The sequence below is a fragment of the Pseudophryne corroboree genome, chromosome 10 (genome assembly GCF_028390025.1).
Source record: "Pseudophryne corroboree isolate aPseCor3 chromosome 10, aPseCor3.hap2, whole genome shotgun sequence".
Taxonomy (NCBI): Eukaryota; Metazoa; Chordata; class Amphibia; order Anura; family Myobatrachidae; genus Pseudophryne; species Pseudophryne corroboree.
The window spans coordinates 157595964-157608892 of record NC_086453.1 but is presented as its reverse complement, the minus strand read 5'-3'; positions in this window follow the sequence as shown (position 1 = coordinate 157608892).

Below are 12929 nucleotides of genomic sequence, written 5' to 3'. Positions count from 1 at the left end.
ACCGAGCAAGGCGGGAAGATCCGAGTCGCTCGGACCCGTGAAAAAAACCATGAAGTTCGGGCGGGTTCGGATTCCGAGGAACCGAACCCGCTCATCTCTAGTGAATTCCATCGGGCCCCGGTGACTTATTAATCTTTAAATGTTTTAATCGGTCACAGACTACCTCCTCACTTAAATAAGTACCTATCAGTGGGATATTCTCATTTTTGAGATTGTGTGTCAGTCCCATAATTGGGTCCTCTCTAGTAAATACTGTTGAAAAAAAATCATTAAGTATGTCCGCTGTCATTATCATTTTTGATTAAGAGTCCCAACTTGTCTTTTACAGGGCCTATACTCTCCTTCTTTATTCTCTTGCTATTAATGTATTTAAAGAATTTTTGGGATTCGCTTTGCTTTCCTTTGCTACTAGTTTTTCTGTTCTACTTTAGCCACTCATTTCTTTTTGCATATTTTGTTACAGTCCTTATAGTGCTGAAATGATTCCGCATTCCCATCAGATTTGTATTTTTTAAATGCTCGCCTTATCTTGCCCATAAGTTCCTTTATTTTTTTATTAAGCCACATCGGTTTATTATTTTTAATCCTTTTTTTGCTGCTCGTAGGAATAAATTTGAGAGTATCTTTAGCTAGTAGTGATTTTAATACATCCCATTTCTCTGTAGTATTTTTTCCTAGAAACAAACCTTCCCTATCAATATCCCTTAGAGTTTCCCTCATCATTTCAAAGTTGGCTTTACTAATGTTTAGAGTCCTAGTTGAGCCAGTATAGGACTCTTTATGAAAACTTACATTGAATGTGACCTTATTGTGGTCGCTGTTTCCTACGGGCTCCCCCACTTCAATATCTGATACCAATTCTCCATTGTTTCTTAATACCAGGTCTAAGATTGTATTGTACCTGGTGGGTTCCTCAATTAGTTAACTAAGTTAAAACTAAGTAGTTATCATTAAGTGTGTTTAAAAACTTATTACCCCTAGCAGTATCCCATGAATCGTTTTTCCAGTTTATCTCTGGATAGTTAAAATCTCCCATCATCACTATGTCTCCTACTCCTGCTGCTCTTTCAATTTGCTTCAGTAACAATTCCTCGTCAGATACATTAATACCAGGCGGCCTGTAGCATACCCCCAATACTAACTTTTTTATTCCCTTTTCGCCACATGCAATTTCTACCCATAGCGTCTCGACCGTATCTACAGTCCCCTCCTGCAAATCCTCCTTTATATGAGGTTTTAAAAATGGTTTTACATAAAGACACCCCCCTCCCTTTTTATTTAGTCTTTCTCTCCTAAACAGCGTATAGCCCTCTAGACTGAGTCATGAGATTCGTCCCACCAAGTTTCAGTAATGCCTATAATATCATACTGTTTACTTGCTGCAAGTATTTCTAGTTCACCCTATATACCAGTAAGGCTTCTAGCGTTCACATACATACAACTAAGATAAGTATTTCCCTTTGCGTTAGGGTCATCTTTCACCTTATGTAACAATGATGACCTGTAATCGTTATCGATTAGTGCTTTGGTAAAACCTCTTTTAGTACCCATGTTGATACCTTTACTGGCAGTATATGACTGTTAGGAAATTGTAGCCTGGAGATAAAATATGTAGATTCTGTGGTTGTATTTAGAACTGCCAATTGCAGAAGATACAGTTAAATATATACCTATATAGTTCTGTCCTATATATGACAGGATGGTGAAATTGTCGGACTTTATAGTAGAGGGCACATTTATCAAAGTACCGCGAATTAGGGATGGATTGGCCATTGAGTTTGTCAGGAAGATTCCCTGGAGGCCGATGCAGCAGTAGGTTCGCCTGTCTGTTGCTTAATGTTTTTTTGTCATGCAGTTCTTCCATGGCATGCAGCCGGTGGTGTCTAGTGGGGCCGGACTGCGTTAAATAACAGGTGGCCAGCGACACTATGAAGGGCCAGGCATATAATTACTCATGGGGCTGAAGGGCTGGGATAACTGAAGAGGGTGGCGGTGGATAGAGCTAAGCGGGCAGGACCATGTTTTTTAAATCAGCCGGCTGGTCTGAGGGGCCGGAGGGACCGAGGAGGGGGAGACAGGTGAAAGGGGTGTGGGGCTGCATTAATCCAAAGACAGGGAGAACAGGAGGAAGTAGTAAGCAGTGACGTGCGGTGCGGTGAGGCAGAGCCTTTCCTGTCATACTTACGTTTAAACCAGAGTTTTGACTGAATAAAATATATGAAAAATACTGATAATTTGTTTGAAATGTCTTCTTTGCATTATTCTAATAATTTTTATAGCCCAAACTCTGAAGTAAAAAGTCTAGGCAGTGCCTCACCTGTGTATCCTTTCCACACATCTCTAATCAAAACTCACCAGATTTCCAGGAGTTTATACTGCTGCACCTGTGTATAATGCCCAGATGTACCCATTGGCTCATATATTGCATGTAAATCTGGCTCTTGGGTTAGCCAGTGCCTCCTGAGCCATTTAGCTCACCGCACGTCCCTGAGTAACAGTATACTGGGCTGATCGGAGGGGTACAGCTAGAGCTGGTGGTCATGGCTGCAGCCTGCTTCTCAGTCACAGGCAGATGTCTGCCTGAGATTGTGAGTAAGAGAAAGCTCGGGGCTGGGATCATCGGCATCAGCTGTACCTTTCTCACATGCACTGATCATAAGATTCAGGTTTTAGATGGGGGCATGGGGGTTGTGTGCTCTACTCTAGGGATGGCCATCGACCACTGTTGATTCCTAATCATTGATGGATTATGGGGGTCATTCCGAGTTGATCGCTCACTGACGATTTTTGCAGTGCAGCGATCAGGGCAAAAAACGGCATTTCTGTGCATGCGTATGCCCCGCAATGCGCACGCACGATGTACGGGTACAATGGCCCTCATTCTGAGTTGATCGCTCGCTAGCTGCTGTTAGCAGCAGTGCAAACGCTAAGCCACCGTCCTCTGGGAGTGTATCTTAGCTTAGCAGAAGTGCGAGCGAAAGGTTAGCAGAATAGTGCTAAAAAAAATTCAAGCAGTTTCAGAGTAGCTTCAAACCTACTCCTTCCTTGCGTTAACTTCAGTTTGTTTAGTTCCTGCTTTGATGTTACAAACATGCCCTGTGTTCGGCCAGCCACTCCCCCGTTTCCTCCGGCACGCCTGCGTTTTTACCTGACATGCCTGCGTTTTTACCTGACATGCCTGCGTTTTTTAGCACACTCCTGGAAAACGCTCAGTTACCACCCAGAAACACCCACTTCCTGTCAATCACTCACCAATCAGCAGAGCGACTGAAAAGCGACGCTCGACCTTGTGTAAAACTGCATAGTTTTTTGTGAAAGTACGTTGCACGTGCGCACTGCGGCCCGTACGCATGCGCAGAAATGCCGATTTTTAGCTTGATCGCTAAACTGCAAACAACGGCAGCTAGCGATCAACTCGGAATGTCCCCCCATGAATGATGTGATTTTGCACAGGCTCTAGCAAAGGATTATGTCGCACTGACGGCCGCAGAGTGATTGACATGAAGTGGGTGTCAACTGACCGTTTTCAGGGAGTGTTTGGAAAAACGCAGGCATGCCAGGGAAAACACAGGCGTGGTTGTGCGAACGCTGTGCGGGTGTGTGGTGTCAAATCCGGATACAAATAGGCTGAAGTGATCTCAAGCACTGAGTAAGTTCTGAGCTACTCTGAAACTGCACAAACTGTTTTTGCAGAGCGCAGCTGCACAAGCGTTTGCACTTCTGATAAGCTAAAATACACTCCCCAGTGGGCAGCGACATAGCATTTGCACGGCTGCTAAAAACTGCTAGCGAGCGATCAACTCGGAATGACCCCCTATGTCCGATGTCGAATGCTTTTGCCGTTGATGGGAGAGAGCCAGATGGTTTCCCTCCATCAATGGCACAGCATAAACTAATATTTTTTTTTTTAAAGGTGACGGGACTCAGAGCATAGCTCCGCACTCGACACCCACAAAGCCCCGCCCCTGCACTGTGATTGGTTCGCGGGTCACTGACTTAACAGCTATGTTCATCAAAGGATGAAACCATTGATGGTCTTCCATAGCATAGTTGGTGACCATCGATGGCCACTCACAGTTTTGATGGCGAACACACCGATGGCCGTCCCTACCTCTCTCTGTACTAGCTCAGCTGCCTCTCCTTATGCTTCTGTACTGTGTACAACATGTTACCCCGCCCCCAGGTCTCCTACAGCTCCTCCCTTCTCCATCTCCTTCCACAGGCTGGGCTACACATAGCTGTGCTGTGCCTCTGCTCCTAGACTCCCCATGGTTCTAACCCCTCCCACCCACTACCATCATGTGTGCCTCTGCCACCTATATCAGCTGCTTGTGTCTCTACCATCCCTCCACGTGTGTCTCTGCCATTGCCCCCTCTCTGCCTCTGCCCACTTTCCTATTTATACTTTTGCCAAATTCTCTATCTATGCCTCTGATATTTTCCCCCGTGTGTACCTCTGCCCCCTTTGCCACCTGTACCCCTGCCACTATCTGCAGAGGGACACTCTGCTTCCCCTCCATGTGTGTCACTCATGGCTGGTTGCGCAGACTAGAAGAATTAACACTGCGTACAGTGCCACATAATTAATCTAAACGATGGCAGGTAAGCACAATTTTTCATTTTAAATCATTTAATATTTCTATTTTAAGTGTGAATATGTTTATGTACACATATTACAATTTACCATACACCTAACATGCACAACTCATGCTCCAGCTCCCACTGCGCTTTAGGTGTGAAGTGCAGGTGTGCACCCCAGCGACAGGAATGAAGTGGACCAGTAACAACAGGGGGGTGGAGTAAGTAAGGTGGGATGTGAGAAAATGGGGACAGAAGGAGTGGAGCACTGAGGTGACCCACAGATGCTGGGTCCATTTATTTACTAATTATATACATATATTAGAGATGTGCGGCGGGCACTTTTCGTGTTTTGGTTTTGGTTCTGGTTCCATGCTCGTATTTTGGATCTGGATTGGTTTTGCCTGTAACCATACCTGAACCTATCTGGTAATAGAACTTCAGAGAATTAGTCACACATGTTTCCAAACACATGTTTAGCTGCTGAGCTACTTCACGGCTTCTCCGATATCAGCAGTCCTAACACTACATAATAGCAGTGCCCACATAGGGCCATGGAATTTGTCACAGTAGGCCTCATGATAAAGGCTATTACTAAAACACATCCAGACAGAGAGCTAACTTACCTGGGACCCACCCCCAGGATCTCCCATTGGCAGTACAAGGAACAGCATGCCTTCCAAATTCTGCTCCCATTCAATGCCTCTCACACACAAGCAGACAAACAAAGGTAGTTGCTCTGTGATTCCTGGAGATAATTATGTATCAGGTGCTGGAAAGGGGGAGGGGTCACAGACAAACAACAGACAGGGGGGGGGCAAATCCCCACCCCTAAATTTCCCTTCAGCACACTAAAAATTACCTGTAACCATACCTGAACCTATCTGGTAATAGAAATTCAGAGAATTAGTCACACATGTTTGCAAACACATGTTCAGCTGCTGTACCACTTCACGGCTTCTCCGATATTAGCAGTACTAACACTACATAATAGCAGTGCCCACATAGGTCCATGTCATTTGTCACAGTAGGCCTCATGATAAAGGCTATTACTAAAACACATCCAGACAGAGAGCTAACTTACACGGGAGCCATCCCCAGGATCTCCCATTGGCACTACAAGAAACAGCATGCCTTCCAAATACTGCTCCCATTCAATGCCTCTCGCACACAAGCAGATAAACAATGGTAGTTGCTTAGTCATTCCTGGAGATAATTATGTATCAGGTGCTGGAAAGGGAGAAGGGTCACAGACAAACAACAGACAGAGAGGGGGTGTGCGCAAATCTCCACCCCTAAATTTCCCTTCAGCACTCTAAAAATTACCTGTAACCGTACCTGAACCTATCTGGTAATAGAAATTCAGAGAATTAGTCACACATGTTTGCAAACACATGTTTAGCTGCTGAGCCACTTCATGGCTTCTCCGATATCAGCAGTCCTAACACTACATAATAGCAGTGCCCACATAGGGCCATGTAATTTGTCACAGTAGGCCTCATGTTAAAGGGTATTACTAAAACACATCCAGACAGAGTGCTAACTTACCCAGGAGCCACCCCCAAGATCTGCCATTAGTACTACAAGGAACAGCATGCCTTCCAAATATTGCTCCCATTCAATGCCTCTCGCACACAAGCAGACAAACAATGGTAGTTGCTTAGTCATTCCTGGAGATAATTATGAATCAGGTGCTGGAAAGGGGGAGGGGTCACAGACAAACAACAGACAGAGGGGGGGTCTAAATCCCCACCCCTAAATTTCCCTTCAGAGGGCTGGATTTATCACTGGATTTATACAGCAGTAATGCTGGATTTATACGGCAGTACCGCTGGACATATACGGCAGTATCACTGGACATATACGGCAGTATCACTGGACTGGATTTATACACCAATACCACCGGATTTATACGGCAGTACCGCTGGACATATACAGCAGTATCACTGGACATATACAGCAGTTTCACCTGACTGGATTTATACGCCAGTACCACTGAACATATATGCCAGTACCATTGGACATATACGGCAGTATCACTGGACTGGATTTATACGCCAGTACCACTGGACTTATATGCCAATACCACTTTAATTAAATTGATAGTATCACTGGAATTATACGGCAGTAAGATTGGACATATACGGCAGTATCATTGGACTGGATTTATACTACAGTACCACTGAATTTATATGGCAGTACCACTGAACATATACTGCAGTACCACTGGATTTATACGGCAGTACCACTGGACATATACGGCAGTATCACTGGAGTGGATTTACACAGCAGTACCACTTGATTTTTATGGCATGACCACTGGACATATACGGCAGTATGACTGGAATTATATGGCAGTACCACTGGACATACCTTATATGGCAGTATGACTGGACTGGATTTGTATGCCAGTACCGCTGGAATTATATGGCAGTACCACTGGAATTATACGGCAGTATCACTGGACATATACAGCAGTATCACCTGACTGGATTTATACGCCAGTACCACTGAACATATATGCCAGTACCATTGGACATATACGGCAGTATCACTGGACTGGATTTATACGCCAGTACCACTGGACTTATATGCCAATACCACTTTAATTAAATTGATAGTATCACTGGAATTATACGGCAGTACCATTGGACATATACGGCAGTATCATTGGACTGGATTTATACTACAGTACCACTGAATTTATATGGCAGTACCACTGAACATATACTGCAGTATCACTGGATTTATACGGCAGTACCACTGGACATATACGGCAGTATCACTGGAGTGGATTTATACAGCAGTACCACTTGATTTTTATGGCATGACCACTGGACATATATGGCAGTATGACTGGAATTATATGGCAGTACCACTGGACATACCTTATATGGCAGTATGACTGGACAGGATTTGTATGCCAGTACCGCTGGAATTATACGGCAGTACCACTGGAATTATACAGCAATATCACTGGACATATACAGCAGTATCACCTGACTGGATTTATACGCCAGTACCACTGAACATATATGCCAGTACCATTGGACATATACGGCAGTATCACTGGACTGGATTTATACGCCAGTACCACTGGACTTATATGCCAATACCACTTTAATTAAATTGATAGTATCACTGGAATTATACGGCAGTACCATTGGACATATACGGCAGTATCATTGGACTGGATTTATACTACAGTACCACTGAATTTATATGGCAGTACCACTGAACATATACTGCAGTATCACTGGATTTATACGGCAGTACCACTGGACATATACGGCAGTATCACTGGAGTGGATTTATACAGCAGTACCACTTGATTTTTATGGCATGACCACTGGACATATACGGCAGTATGACTGGAATTATATGGCAGTACCACTGGACATACCTTATATGGCAGTATGACTGGACTGGATTTGTATGCCAGTACCGCTGGAATTATACGGCAGTACCACTGGAATTATACGGCAGTATCACTGGAATTATACGGCAGTGCCACTGGACATATAAGTTAGTATCACTGGACTAGATTTATACGCCAGTACCACTGGAATTATATGGCAGTACCACTGGACATACCTTATATGGCAGTATGACTGGACTGGATTTGTATGCCAGTACCGCTGGAATTATACGGCAGTACCACTGGAATTATACGGCAGTATCACTGTAATTATACGGCAGTACCACTGTACATATACGGCAGTATCACTGGACTAGATTTATACGCCAGTACCACTGGAATTATAAGGCAGTACCACTGGACATATACAGCAGCACAGTGACACCACCACTTTACTGATTCAGGACCACACAGCACCACTGCAATGGACTGGACTTACAGTATACAGCAGCACTGGACATATGGCAGCAGAGGACACCACCACTGTGACTGGACTGATGCAGCACAATACACCACCACTGAACTGATGCAGCTGAACTGATTCTAGCGGTGTTTGGATTCCATATACAGCAGCACTGGACATATGTCAGCAGAGGACACCACCACTGTGACTGGACTGATGCAGCACAAGACACCACCACTGGACTGATGCAGCACAACAAAGGACCACTGGACTGGACTTATACAGCAGCACTAGACATATGCAACAGAGGACACCAGTACTGTGACTGGACTGATGCAGCACAAGACACTACCACTGAAGTGATGCAGGACATTAAGGGCGGAGACACATCCTCACGCTACATTCTCCAATGCCGGAGTGAAAATGGTGGCGACGCGCGGCTCCTTTTATGGAATCCAAACCCCGCAAGAATCCGACAGCGGGATTATGACGTTTTGCCTCGTTTTGGTTTCCGAGTCAGGCAGGAAAACCCGAGCCTGACTCAGATCCATGCTCGGGTAGTGAAGTTCGGGGGAGTTCAGTTTTCAGGGAACCAAATACACTCATCTCTAACATATATATAAATTTATATATATATATATATATATATATATATCCTAGTAAACACAAAGAGAGAGGGGGTGCTCCATAGTGCATAAAAGTTTTATTACAAAGCAATATATAAAAATGCAATTCCGGTCTGAAAGAGCTCATACCAGAAAGAACACACTGTGGGCTGGTTACCAAATGACATAATATGTTACCTTCCAGGCAAAACTCGTCCCACTAACCAGCATCTCTCCAGGAGCAGACTGTATCACTCACAAGCCGCTGAATAGTTATCAGCACCACTCTGTCCAGCCGTATGTGGAAGCGGCTAACAAAGTAGAATTTAGATCAAGAATTGCTTCAAGAGACAATAGTCTTTAAATACATTTTTCCAGAATAGAATCCCATTATGAACCATCTGAAAGATATGTTCAGCCATTTAACCAATATTGCAATTTTGCACAGAAAAATGATGGTTGGCAAAAACAGAGAAAAAAATCGGTTTAGGCCCCAAAGGGAGAAACAGCAGAGAGGTTTTGTACATGATAAGCGTTTTGAAAGTCTCAGGTCTGTAGATGATGATTATAATGTTTTTTTTAGACCCAAGCAGGGCCGTGCCGCCCTTCAGAGAGCAGTGGGGACAAGTACGAACACTTGTAAGTCTAAAAAGAAGGTGGAACGAAGGAGAAGAAAAAGAGCTACCAAAAAGACAGTCAAAAATTAGGAACTTTTAGAGAATAAAGATCACATAGTTATATTCAACCTTTCCAAAAGAAGTTTAGACCCCATTGAAATCAAAGTATTAAAGAAAGGGTTGTCTCTTGCACCTTCTAGAACTATGAATAAATTTGATGCCTATATATATCTTAACCTTTTTGTTAGGAAATTAACGTTAAAACGTAATTTCCTTAGAAAATCGGATGCACCTCTTAGAAATTGGGAAGAGAATAATATTAATAAGTCAGTATCAGGACTTAAATTGAAATCTACTTTTTATCCTGTAAAGTCAAAGGGAACCTATATAGAGATGTTTGATAAATTAGTGAAACAAGATATAGATAAGCTTAAACTCACTAACAGTGGGAGGAGAAAAAATGTGTCTAAGAAAGAATATGATGTGTTAGAAAATGTATCAGCAGATAACAGCATAGTAATAAAAACGCAGATAAAGGCAGAGGAATAGTAGTGATGGATCATGACAATTATGTTAATGAAGCACATCGCCTTTTGTCAGATGCCAAATGTTATGCGAAAATTAAAACAGATCCAACTGTAAAATTCCTCAATGAGTTTAAGGATCTACTTGATAGAGGTTTAAGAACTAAAGCAATTATGACAGAGGAATATAAATATCTCTATAAAATACTTCACCTAATGTAGCGACATTTTATCAATTGCCTAAAATCCATAAGGATTTAGAACTGCCACCCGGCCGACCCATTGTAGTTGGCATTGGGTCTTTAACTTCTAGATTGTCAGAGTAAGTAGATGTGTTTATCAAGAAATATGTTCCTAATTTACCGTCTTATATAAAGGATTCTACCCATGCATGACTGATTCTGAGTGAGATTGTGTGGTGTGAAGAGTACAACTGGGGTACGATTGATGTACAATCATTGTACACCACAATCCCACACGAAAAAAGTGTTGAGTCAATTAGATTTACGTTGAATCAAGATCCTAATATTGATCTTAATTTAATAAATTTCATATGTGACTGTTTAAATTTTGTTTTACAGCATAATTATTTTGAATTTTTGGGGGAGTGGTTCCTCCAAATATGGGGGACCGCGATGGGCACAATTTGTGTTTCAGAAAATGTAGGTAATGGAAAGACCAATTTTCTGAAGGTTTGTGGTTGTTTTCCTTGTGGTAAATGCAAGATATGCCCTTTAGTGGAGAAAGGTTCGGTTATAAACATTTTGGGTACACATATCGATAAACCTTGTACCATTAATAGTTTTATAAACTATAATTCAACATTTGTTGTATATTTGATAACATGTCCCTGCAAAAAATATTATGTAGGAAAAACCAAACGTGCTTTGAAGATTAGAGCATTAGAACATTGCCATAATATTAAGAATAGTGTTCTTACACATAGCATTCCAAGGCATTTTAAAGCCTTTCATAATATGTCTCCAGTGGATTAAAGATCAAAGGGATAGAACTGGTAGCTCTGAATAAAAGAGGTGGAGATAGAGAAAAACAGCTACTTAAATGGGAAACATATTGGATTCTAATACTGAATACCTTGGTTCCAGCAGGGTTAAATGAAGGTTACGAAATAACACCCTTTATAACAGATTGACACTTTCTCAGTTGTTTTAACATCGTGTAATATGATTTAGTTAAACCCCTTTTATGATTTCTTATATATTGATATGTTTGTTTGTAATATCTTTGTTTTATTATCCTATGCTTTATTTAGTATGCTCCGAAAAACGATTTCCTATGTGCTTTTAATAACGGGTTGCAAAATATCTACTATGTAGTTAGTATCTATATTTATTATGTCTTGGAATATATTTATAGTATAGAGCCATTTCAGCAGGCTAATTATCACACATGTGAGATAGGTGTGGTTACCTGCCATTTGTCTTTTGTTTTGTGACAGGGGTCTGTTTTAAATATTTCACTGATATTGTGATAATATGTTTTATATGTTCTATTAATATTTTATGTAAAACAAGTATTTTTTTTAGATTGAAGAATTGTACAGGTTGAGTATCCCATATTCAAATATTCCGAAATACGGAATATTCCGAAATACAGACTTTTTTGAGTGAGAGTGAGATAGTGAAACCTTTGTTTTCTGATGGCTCAATGTACACAAACTTTGTTTAATACACATAGTTATTAAAAATATTGTATTAAATGACCCTCAGGCTGTGTGTATAAGGTGTATGTGAAACATAAATGAATTGTGTGAATGTACACACACTTTGTTTAATGCACAAAGTTATAAAAAATATTGGCTAAAATTACCTTTATGCTGTGTGTATAAGGTGTAAATGTAACATAAATGCATTCTGTGCTTAGACTTAGATCCCATCACCATGATATCTCATTATGGTATCTAATTATTCCAAAATACGGAAAAATCCGATATCCAAAATACCTCTGGTCCCAAGCGTTTTGGATAAGGGATACTCGACCTGTATTATGAAATGCACATATGTGAATGTTTTGCTATGCAACGTTTGATTATAAGTGCATTGTGATGTATGCCACTAATTGCCTCATGTAGCAGACTAATTATCACACCTGAGAAAGGGGTCTGTTTGGAATTAACATGCTCATTGGTGACAGTGGGATTTAAAAGTATGGTATGGTGCTGACTAAGCTACGCCCTCTGACAAAGTCCTTTGTGACGAAAAAAGGTAAGGGCTGAGCTCAGCGACGTGCCTCTGTTTCTGACTCTGGCTTTCTCTGACCACCCCAACGTGATCCAGGTATAGCCGCTTCCACATACGGCTGGACCAACTGGAACTGATAACTATTCAGCGGCTTGTGAGTGATACAGTCTGCTCCCGGAGAGACGCTGGATCGTGGGACAAGTTTTGCCTGGATGGTAACATATTATGTCTTGTGGTAACCAGCCCACAGTGTGTTTTTTCTGGTACGAGTTCTTTTGGATCGGAATTGCATTTTTATATATTGCTTTGTAATAAAACTTTTATCCCCTCTCTCTTTGTGTTTACTAGGATTTTACACCCAAGGACCCTGGGTTTTTGGAGCTGAGAAAAGGGGAGCAGCGTCCTTATATTTGTGGACATATATGCTAATTGACTTCAGGTTACCTGTTGTCTGCGCTGGACTTGAGACTCATACAAGTATACTGGCCACATCACTATTTCTTATCTTTATATATATATATATATATATATATATATTCCTTAGGTGCACCAATATACTCAGGATATGTTTTAAAATTATCCT